The sequence below is a fragment of the Aythya ferina genome, assembly GCF_964211825.1.
Source record: "Aythya ferina genome assembly, chromosome: 29".
Classification (NCBI taxonomy): domain Eukaryota; kingdom Metazoa; phylum Chordata; class Aves; order Anseriformes; family Anatidae; genus Aythya; species Aythya ferina.
The window spans coordinates 60696-69724 of record NC_140326.1 but is presented as its reverse complement, the minus strand read 5'-3'; the positions used below and the strand labels follow the sequence as shown (position 1 = coordinate 69724).

General features: G+C 50.9%; 1 long non-coding RNA gene across 1 annotated transcript; it reads right to left on the bottom strand.

Moving 5' to 3' along the window:
• Positions 1–4208: 4208 nt before the first annotated feature.
• On the bottom strand, positions 4209–6275 carry LOC311425196. The gene is made up of 2 exons (XR_014686254.1): positions 6103–6275; positions 4209–4413 (listed from the first exon to the last, which is right to left on the bottom strand). It is a non-coding gene; the product is annotated as an uncharacterized lncRNA (long non-coding RNA).
• Positions 6276–9029: the final 2754 nt, after the last annotated feature.

The following is a 9029-nucleotide window of genomic DNA, read 5'->3' as shown; positions in this document are numbered from 1 at the left end:
CTGCCCACGAGCGGCATGTTTGTCAGCTGTGTAGTGAAGCCAGGACTGTTGTCCGCCGGCTCAGGGGCTGGCTGTCGCCGATACCAGGGGTTCTGTCCTGTGCAGTGCAGCAGCCATCCGTATGTGGACCCTGGGCTCCGGTCCTGGGCGATGTGTGTGCTAGCTGCACGTGGGTCAGGGTCCCGTTCGGGCGGATCAGGGAAGGCGATCCCACAACACGGTTGTCCAGGAATAAGCGGCTTGTGTGCCAGACTTGCCGCGAAGCGTGAGGCTGTCGTCCGCCTGCTCGGGGGCTGGCAGTCGCTGGGACCCGGGGTTCTGTCCCGTCCAGAGCGGCAGCCGTCCGTTCTGAATTCCTGGGCTCCGGTCCCGGGTGACGCCTGTGCTAGCAGCACTGGGCTCCGGGTCAGACCTCGGTCGGCTCTGGTATGGCAATCGCAGGACCCATGTTTCCCTCCACGGGCATTGTGGGTCCGGGTTCCCGAGCCCCTTGTCTCCGATCCTGGGCGACGTGTGTGCTAGCCGCACCGGGGTCAGTTGTACCCAAAGCCTTCCTTTGGAGGCACTTTTGGATGGGCAAAAGGGGCTTTGAATGCCTTTTCTGGGGTCCTCTTTTGAATTCCTCTCCCATGCCGGGTAGGGCTATGTTTCGGGTTGCTCAGAAAGAGCGAAGACAGAGGGTCTAGTTGCATGTGGGGCTGCGTGAAGGCTCCCCTGGGGAGTTCAGTTGTACCCATAGCCTTCCTTTGGGGGCACTTTTTGATGGGCGAAAGGGGCTTCCTAATGTTTGGGTTAGGGGTTTGAGTGTCGTACTGTTTTGGGTTAGGGCTTTGGATGTCAAGCATACTAATTTTTGAGTTTGGGTGTTGTGTGTCTTAATGTTTTCAGTTCGTGTTTTGAGCATCCTAAAGTTTTGGGTTTTGGGTTGTGTTTTGAGCGTCCTACTGTTTTGAGTTAGGGCTTTGAGCATCCTACTGTTTTGGGTTGGCTTTGGGTTTTGAGCATCTTAATTTTTGGGTTTTGTCTTTGAGTGTCTTATTGTTTTGGGTTAGGGTTTCGAGCATCTTAATTTTTGGTTTAGGGCTTTGAGCGTTCTAATTTTTTTGGTTAGGGCTTTGAGCATCCTACTGTTTTGGGTTTGGGTTTTGAGTGTCCTAAGTGTTTGGGTTAGGGCTTTTAGGCATAGATCTTTTGGGTTTCGTGTGGTAAATAGTTTGGGTTAGGTCTGTAGGGGTTTGGAGGTTTTTTAGTGTTAGGACTTGAGGCTTTTTTGGAAGGGCGGTAAGGGCTAGGGTTACAGTGAGTGCTGGTAAATGTAATTCTTGAACACTCGGCCTGTGATTGGTCAGGCCAGCTGTCCGGGGAATGCTGGTAGGTTTAGATTTCCAGAACCGGGCTTCCAGGAGGCCATGTTTGGTGCCCAGAGCGTGCTGGTAGGTGTAGTTTTCCGGCACTGGGTTTCCGGGAGGCCATGTTGAGTGCCCAGAGCTTGCCGGAAGATATAGTTCATGGGAACTAGGGTTAGGGTTATGAGTTTGGGGTTAGGATTATGGTTTAGGGGCCGTTAGGGTTATGGGCCGTTAGGGTTAGGACTGACAGGGTTGGGGTTGGGGTTGGGGTTGTTGTTGGGGATGGGGTTGGGGTTTGATATAGTATAAACTCACTTTAGGATAGAATAAAGCTTGTGGTTTGGTATTGTATAAACTTACTTTAGGATAGAATAAAACTTATGATTAAAAGTTAGCAAGGACAAAGTAAACAACATCTTGTTATCCATAGACCTTTTGTTACGTTTAAGCATTTTGTTATTTGAAAACACCCCATTATCCGTTAACACTCAGTCAGGCTGAGACTTGAGATAACTTTAGTCAACTGTCTGTTATGTCCTGTTAACTGAGACATCCTGTTATCCGCCAACCCCCAGTTAAACCGAAAGACAACCCAGCATTTTTACAGCCTGGAAAACAACTGATTAAGAAAGTGCATTACGAGGAAGACCTACGGCCTTCCTCCCAAAGACCACTGCCCACATCCTGGAGACCCTGGCCCACAATTCTTGGAAGGCTTTGCGCAAGCGCAAGGACTGATAAGCTAATTAGCATACGAAGCGAGGGTAGATGGGGTTAGGTAATGAATATGTATAGGTGCTAATTGAATATTCATTGTTTCGCTGTATAAATACGAGATAGTTTGTCACTTCAAACATGCACGATAGGCGGAAGGATCCCCCGTGCATCCAGCGCTGCAATAAAGAATATACCACTTAAGGAAATTCGGCTTTGATCTTTAAATCAGGTTAGGGTTAGGGGTTAGGGTTAGGGAAGCTGGAGGCTGTCGTCACCGGCTCAGGGACTGGCCATCCAGGAGAACGGAGGTTCTTACCCGTTTGTGGCGTAAGCTGGCCTTACCGAGCCCCAGAACTCCAGTTCCGGCTGAAGTGTTTGCTATCCGCAACGGGTCAGGGTTGGAGCTCAGGTGGCTCTGGTATGGCGATCCCAGGACAATGGGTGTCCGGCCACAGGCAGCGTGGGGCTGGCTGTCCTGAGCCCCTTGGCTCTGTTCCTGGGCGACGTGTGTGCTAGCCACACCGGGGTCCGGGTCCCGAATCTGGCCGCTCGGGGATGGCGTTCCCATGACACTGCTTGGGTGCTAGCCGTGTTGTGAAGCGGGAGGCTGTCGTCTGCTGGCTCGGGGACTGGCCATCCAGGAGAACGGAGCTTCGTTCCTGTGCGGGGCGGAGGTGGGCCGTACCGAGTCCCTGGGCTCCGGTCCTGGCCGAAGTGTTTGCTAGCACACCAGGGTCAGGGTTGGACCTTGGTTGGCTCTGGCATGGTGATCGCAGGACCCGTGTGTCCGTCCACGGGCAGCGTGGGTCTGGCTGTCCTGAGCCCCTTGGCTCCGGTCCTGGGAGACGTGTGTGCTAGCCGCACCATGGTCTGGGTCCCATCTCTAGCGGCTCAAGGAAGGTGGTCCCACAACATGGGTGACTGGCCACAAGCGGTGTGGGTGCCAGCCTTGCCGCAAAGCGGGAGGCTGTCGTCCTCTGTCTCGGGGACTGGCCGTCCCGGAGGCAGGGGTTCTGTCCTTTCCGGAGTGGCGGCCGTGCATCCGGAACACCTAGGCTACCGTTGTGGGCGACGTGTGTGTTAGCCGCACCAGCGTCTGGGTCCTGTCTCAGGCAGCTCGGGGAGGGCAATCCCAGGACACAGTTGTCCGGCCACAAGCGGCATGGGTGCCAGCCGTGTCGTGAAGCTGAAGGCTGTCGTCCACAGGCTTGGGGGCTGTCCGTCCCGGGGACCTGGGGTTCTGTCCTTTCCGGAGCGATGGCCGTCCATCCCGAAAACCTAGGCTCTGGTCCTGGGCGACGTGTGTGCTAGCCGCACTGGGGTCCGGGGTCGACTTCGGGCGTTTTGGGGATGGCGATCCCGTGCCTGGGTGCCCAGCCATGGGCGGTGGGGGCCCGTGTCCCCCCGCCTGTCCCGTGTCCCGAGGGTCTGTCCTCTGGGACGTAAGTGCTGGCGTGCCGTGAAAATGGAGGCCCGAGCCGGCGGAAGACAGCCTCCTGCTTCACGGCACGGCCAGCCCCCACACTGCCTGTGGCTGGACACCCTTTTCCTGAGATCCTCGTCTCAGAGCCTCCCGAGGTTGGACCCCGGTGCGGCTAGCACACATGTTGCCCAGGACCAGATCCCAGGGGCTCGTGACAGCTGGCTGCCGCTCTGCACGGGACCGAACTCCTGGTCTACAGGACGGCCAGCCCCCGAGCTGGCGGACAACAGGTCTCCAGGTCTCTTGGGATGGCCTCCTGCTTCATGACACGGCCGGCCCCCATGCTGCCCGAGTTTGGACCCCAGAGACACAGGTCAGCTGGCCCTTGCACAGTCCGGAGCCGGACACCCGGGCCCTGGGAACGCCCCCTCCCATCCTCCTGAGGACGGACCACGGGACAGCCAGCCCCTGTGCCACCCGTTGCTGGACTCCCAGGCCCTGTGACGGCGGCCCCCGCTCCACCTGAGGCCGGACCCCAGAGGATCAGGACGGCCGCCTCCAGCCCCTCCGGAGGTAGGCAACCCAGAGCTCAGCATGGTGGCCATCCCGGAGCCCGGGGATCCAACAACTATACGAGTTGTATCAAAAAGACGAAGAGCAAAAGAATACAAGGATGGCTAAATCTCAGGGCGTAAGGAGGCTACTGAAAACAGGGAGGCATCCTTTGAAAAAGTTTTATTACATAACTACTGAAAAGAGAAAAGATTGCAAAACAACATGGGAATGTACAAACAATATGGGAAGCCAAAACCAGCCTGAGTACCAACTTGCAGAATAGCTGCTCTTTCTCTGCTCTGTGTACATTGAAGGACTTCTATGGAAGAAAGATTTTTCTTGCACGGATGTCAAAGAATCCATCTCCAACTGAAATGATACAGAACAAGTTTTGACACAGAAACAGAAGTAACAAGTCAAAAGGCTCAGGCAGCATTTCGCTAAGGAGTTCTCAGGGAGCTCACGGATAAGTTATGTTTTCACTTTTAACTCTTGAAATTGTCTGAATTGAAACAGATGACTTGAAACGTGACTAACATGCCTAGACTTCTGTGTAAGAAGTGTCCTACACAAATTGCCAGAGCAGGAATTCCCATGTTAAGGAAAATAACAAGAAGTATAGTGGGAAGAGTAAGAAAAGAACTGGGGACACTTGATTAATAAGGCTTAATGAAGGACTGTTAAAACAGCTTTTTAAAGCGAGGTCATACTTTATAACATGGAGTATATTTTTATGTTCTTTGAACACAAAAGGGGTGTTGGACCAGGTGAACTCTGGAGGTCCTTTCAACCTCAACCCGCCTGTGATTCCTTTGCAGCCACTATGCAGCCAAATAGCAAGTACAATTCACAGCAGATCAACATGAAGTAATGCAGAGGCAAAAGGGGAAATCAGGCCTTGGTACTGCACACAAGCCTATGAAAACATAACTTCAGTGCTCATCAGCGTTGAACAGCCAACTTCCCTGTTTAACCTTTTGAAAAAGGCCTAGGAAAGGCAACAAAAAGCATCACCAATCTAATCAAAACTCAAAGGTAGCCTTGCTATCTTATAAACTGAAGGTTCATTTGCATCTTGATGCTACACAAAATTTTATTTTTGCCCACCTTAAAAAGGTCACAGTAGAATAAAAATAGTTTCAGCCAAGAGAAACAGGGATCACCAAATGTTTGGAACAGTTTCTGTAGAAAAGGACTAAGAAAAAACCTTTTTCACGTGAAAGAGAGATGAGGGAAAAGACGATGTCTCATATCATAGAAGTTGAACAGAGATCGATCACCAATGTTCTCTTTCCATACAGAAGATGGGGGCATCAAAAGCTAGCAGGAAGCAAATTTCACTCCTCCTGCCCACAAGCACACACAAAATAAAGGAAGCGGTTCTTCACATAGTGAAGCTAGCTCCAGAGTTTACACACAACACCTAGTTAAGGCTCGTGACTTCTGTGACCCATGGATGCTAAGTGTTTACATGGGTTCAAAGGATATGGCCAATTTTTACAAGAAATCCATTAAACATTTCTATACTCCAAGGCATTTGCTTGTCTTACAGTGCAAGTCACAAGTATCACTCTATACTTGTTCTATTCTGCTAAGATCACAGATCTTTGGTCTGACTTTCTGTGGCCCTTGTTACATTGTCACAGCAACACAGAGGCAGGAAAACATTGCTACATACAGTAACAAAAGACTGAGTCATAAAAAGAACTTAAGATAAAAAATGAAACTGCACACTATCTTAGTTCAGCAGTACATTCTATATGCATGCTTTCACCCTGAAATCATCAATAAGACATGATAACCTCTAAGACTGAAAACAATCCAAATTCTACTTAGTTCTTTGAATGCAAGGCTGCTGCAGCAAGTCATCAGCTGGAAGGAACCCAAGAAAAGGATTCACGATGTTCCATTCTATCATTGAAAATTACCTTTCAAAAGCCGTTTGTCAAGCAGAGCATAGTTTCCCATTTGTTGAACAGGCAGGCCTAGCCAAATTTCAACCTTAAACTTTCAGGGAGTCTCTACAGCTCCCAGTGTACATGTTACTTCTGTACTCACCTGCAGGTTTTACCTCTGAAAAAAAAAGTTCCAACTTTCCTCCCTTCTACAGTATCTGTGATGACATGACCCGAAATCTTTGGGTGGATTCCATTTGCAAGGTGAGCTGCTGTCACCTACAATGAAGGATAGAGCCACTTCCCGAAAACGCATTTGTTACTTGAATCCCCATCCTTAACAAGAATTCTTATGTTGGAAAAGGCCCTTAAGAACATCAAGTCCAAACATCAACCTAATGCTACCACTAAATTGTATCCCTAAGTGCTATGTCCACACATCTCTTAAATACTTTTAAGGATGAGGACTCTTATCACTTCCCCGGGCAGCCTGTTCTAATGTGTAACCACCCCTTCCATGAAGAGATGCTTATTTAGTATACAGATATCCAGTGCTGGTGAATAGCGTTGTTCCTCCCTAGGGGTAGGGCTTGGCATTTCCCTCTCCTGAACTTCAAAAGGTTCCTGCCTGCCCCTTCTCCTCACCGGGAGCCTCTGCTCCACCAAGAGGCACACCAGTTACATCAGGCTCCAGGTTTTTATGCTCCTAGGCTAATACATATTCGTTATTACTTCTAGAAAAGGCAGGGTTATTATAATTAGTTCACGGAATCCGAACCCTCCCACTGGTGCATGCGTTATCAGTCTCCGGTGGTCCCTCTGGGGGTCTCTCATGCTGAAAGCTCGTAGTCTTCCTCCCAGGCTTTTCCCTGGTCCTTCTCCTTTGTCCATCTTTGCTGGATGTCAGAGACTTGCATAGTATCCCATGCAGCAGTTTTAATAGTTAGCAGTTATTCTGAAACCCCTTTGTTCTCTTATCCCCTATTGACCCGAATTGCTGGACCATTCCTTTGCAAAATACAAGAACTATATACATTAACCACTCTGGTTTTCTTAGACTTGTGGTTATACAAGGGTATGTAAGACAGGTCACATTTCATCATATCATGCGGCCCTAGCATTGTTCCACATTGACATGAATCAGATGAACACATTTCACACTGTTAAGCTCTCTTATCACTGCAAGCTTATCTCAATACCACCTTCTGTTAGTTCGCGGCAGAGGGAACAAAAGCAGCCGACTCCATATGAGTGGTAAAGCATAGTTCTAGTTCTACTTTATTGTCCGGATAGCGCATATTTATACAGATTGTTATAATTATGCCTATTAGTCACTTACTGATTGGCTAAGCCTAAAGGTTATTTTAGTTTATGTTCCCCCTACTTGCGGCTACATACGGACATAGCTTCCTCACATTTCTGGCAGTTGTTTTTCCCCTTAGAAACCTCCTCTTCGAGATAAGGACATTCTTTCTTTGCACCTTTTTCACTTCTCTCGGTACTTTTCCACTCCTCAGTTATGCTAACTGAGGCCTACTCCTGGTTGCTTAAAACAAACTCTGATCGAACAACTGTTCTACAGACTCATGTCCACGCCCTTTGTGCCAATTCCCAACAACCTTCCTTCCCTCTAAAGGATGTAACTGCACAAAAACAACATTTTTATTCCCACAACCTTGATCCCCTTACCCTGGTATCCTTATTCCCCTTAAACCTAACAACTGTAACCACAACCCTAACCCTTATTATCAACCCCCTAACGCTAATGACACTGACCTTAATCCAAACCCCAAACTGCCCCTAACCCCAAACAACCAGCAACGAAACACAGACACAAAGATGAAAATTACAAAAAAGGCAAAACCCTGGATACAGGCCCCAAATCACAAACACGCGACCAAAATGCTACAGAAAAGCCACAGACGCAGGCTCCAAATGCTACAGCTAGGCCTCAAAAGCTCAAGATGCATTCCAAAGCAAAAATGCAGACCCCAAACATTACAGAAAAGCCCCCACACCCGGGCTGCAGAAGTCTACAAGCAGGCCCCAAACTGCCAACAGAAGCAGGCACCAATCACACCCAGATGCAGACCCCAACTGCCCACAAGCAGCTCCCACCCCCCCACCCCCTCCCAAGAACTGGACTCCACCCAGATACAGGCCCCAGACCCAGGTCCCTCCCCCCCCCCCCGCCCCAGACACAGGTCCCAAAGGTGTACAAGCAGCTCACAACCCGCCCCTTCAGAGACAGGTCCCAACCCCCTGCCCCCTCCAAGACATGGGATGCAGTGGTGTACAACCAACTCCCAACTCCCTCCCCCTCAAAGGGAGGCGCCAAAGACCCCCAAATGGAGGCCCCTAGAGTGTACAAGCACCTCTCAACTCCCCCAGGCACAGGCACCCCCCCCAAACACAGGCCACAAAGGTGTACAAACAGCCCAGACCCCCCTCTGAGACCCAGGCCCCTAAAGTGTACAAGCAGCTCCCAACCACCCACAGATGCAGGCCCCAACCCCTCTCAAAAGGGAGGCACCTAGAATGCATGAGCAGCTCCCAACCCCCCTAAACATAGGTCCAGAAGTGTACAAGCAGCTCCCAATCCCCATCAAATACAGGCCCAAAAAGTGTACAAGTAGCTCCCACACCAGAGACAGGCCCCAAAGGTGTACAACCAGTTCCTAACCCCCCCTAAGACACAGGCCCCAACCCCCCCAGACACAGGGCCCCAAATTCTACAAGGAGCTCCCAACCCCTGCAAGGCAGGCCCCCTACCCTATATAAGCAGCTCCCAACCCCCCTCCCCCCCCCGAGGGAGGCCCCCAAGCCCCCCCAAACACAAGCCCTTAAAGTGTACAAGCAGCTCCCACCCCTCCCCCAGACGCAGGCCCCAAGCCCCCCCCAAAAAACAGGCCCCTACAGTATACAACCTGCACCCAACCCCTCTACCCCCGATGCCAGCCCCAAAGGTGTAGAAGCAGCTCCAAACCTCCCCCCCCAACCCAGGCTCCAACAGTGTACAAGCAGCTCCCCCCCTCCCCCCCCCCCGAGACCCTCAGCAGATTCTGAGCAATGCCTACCACAGCACCACTA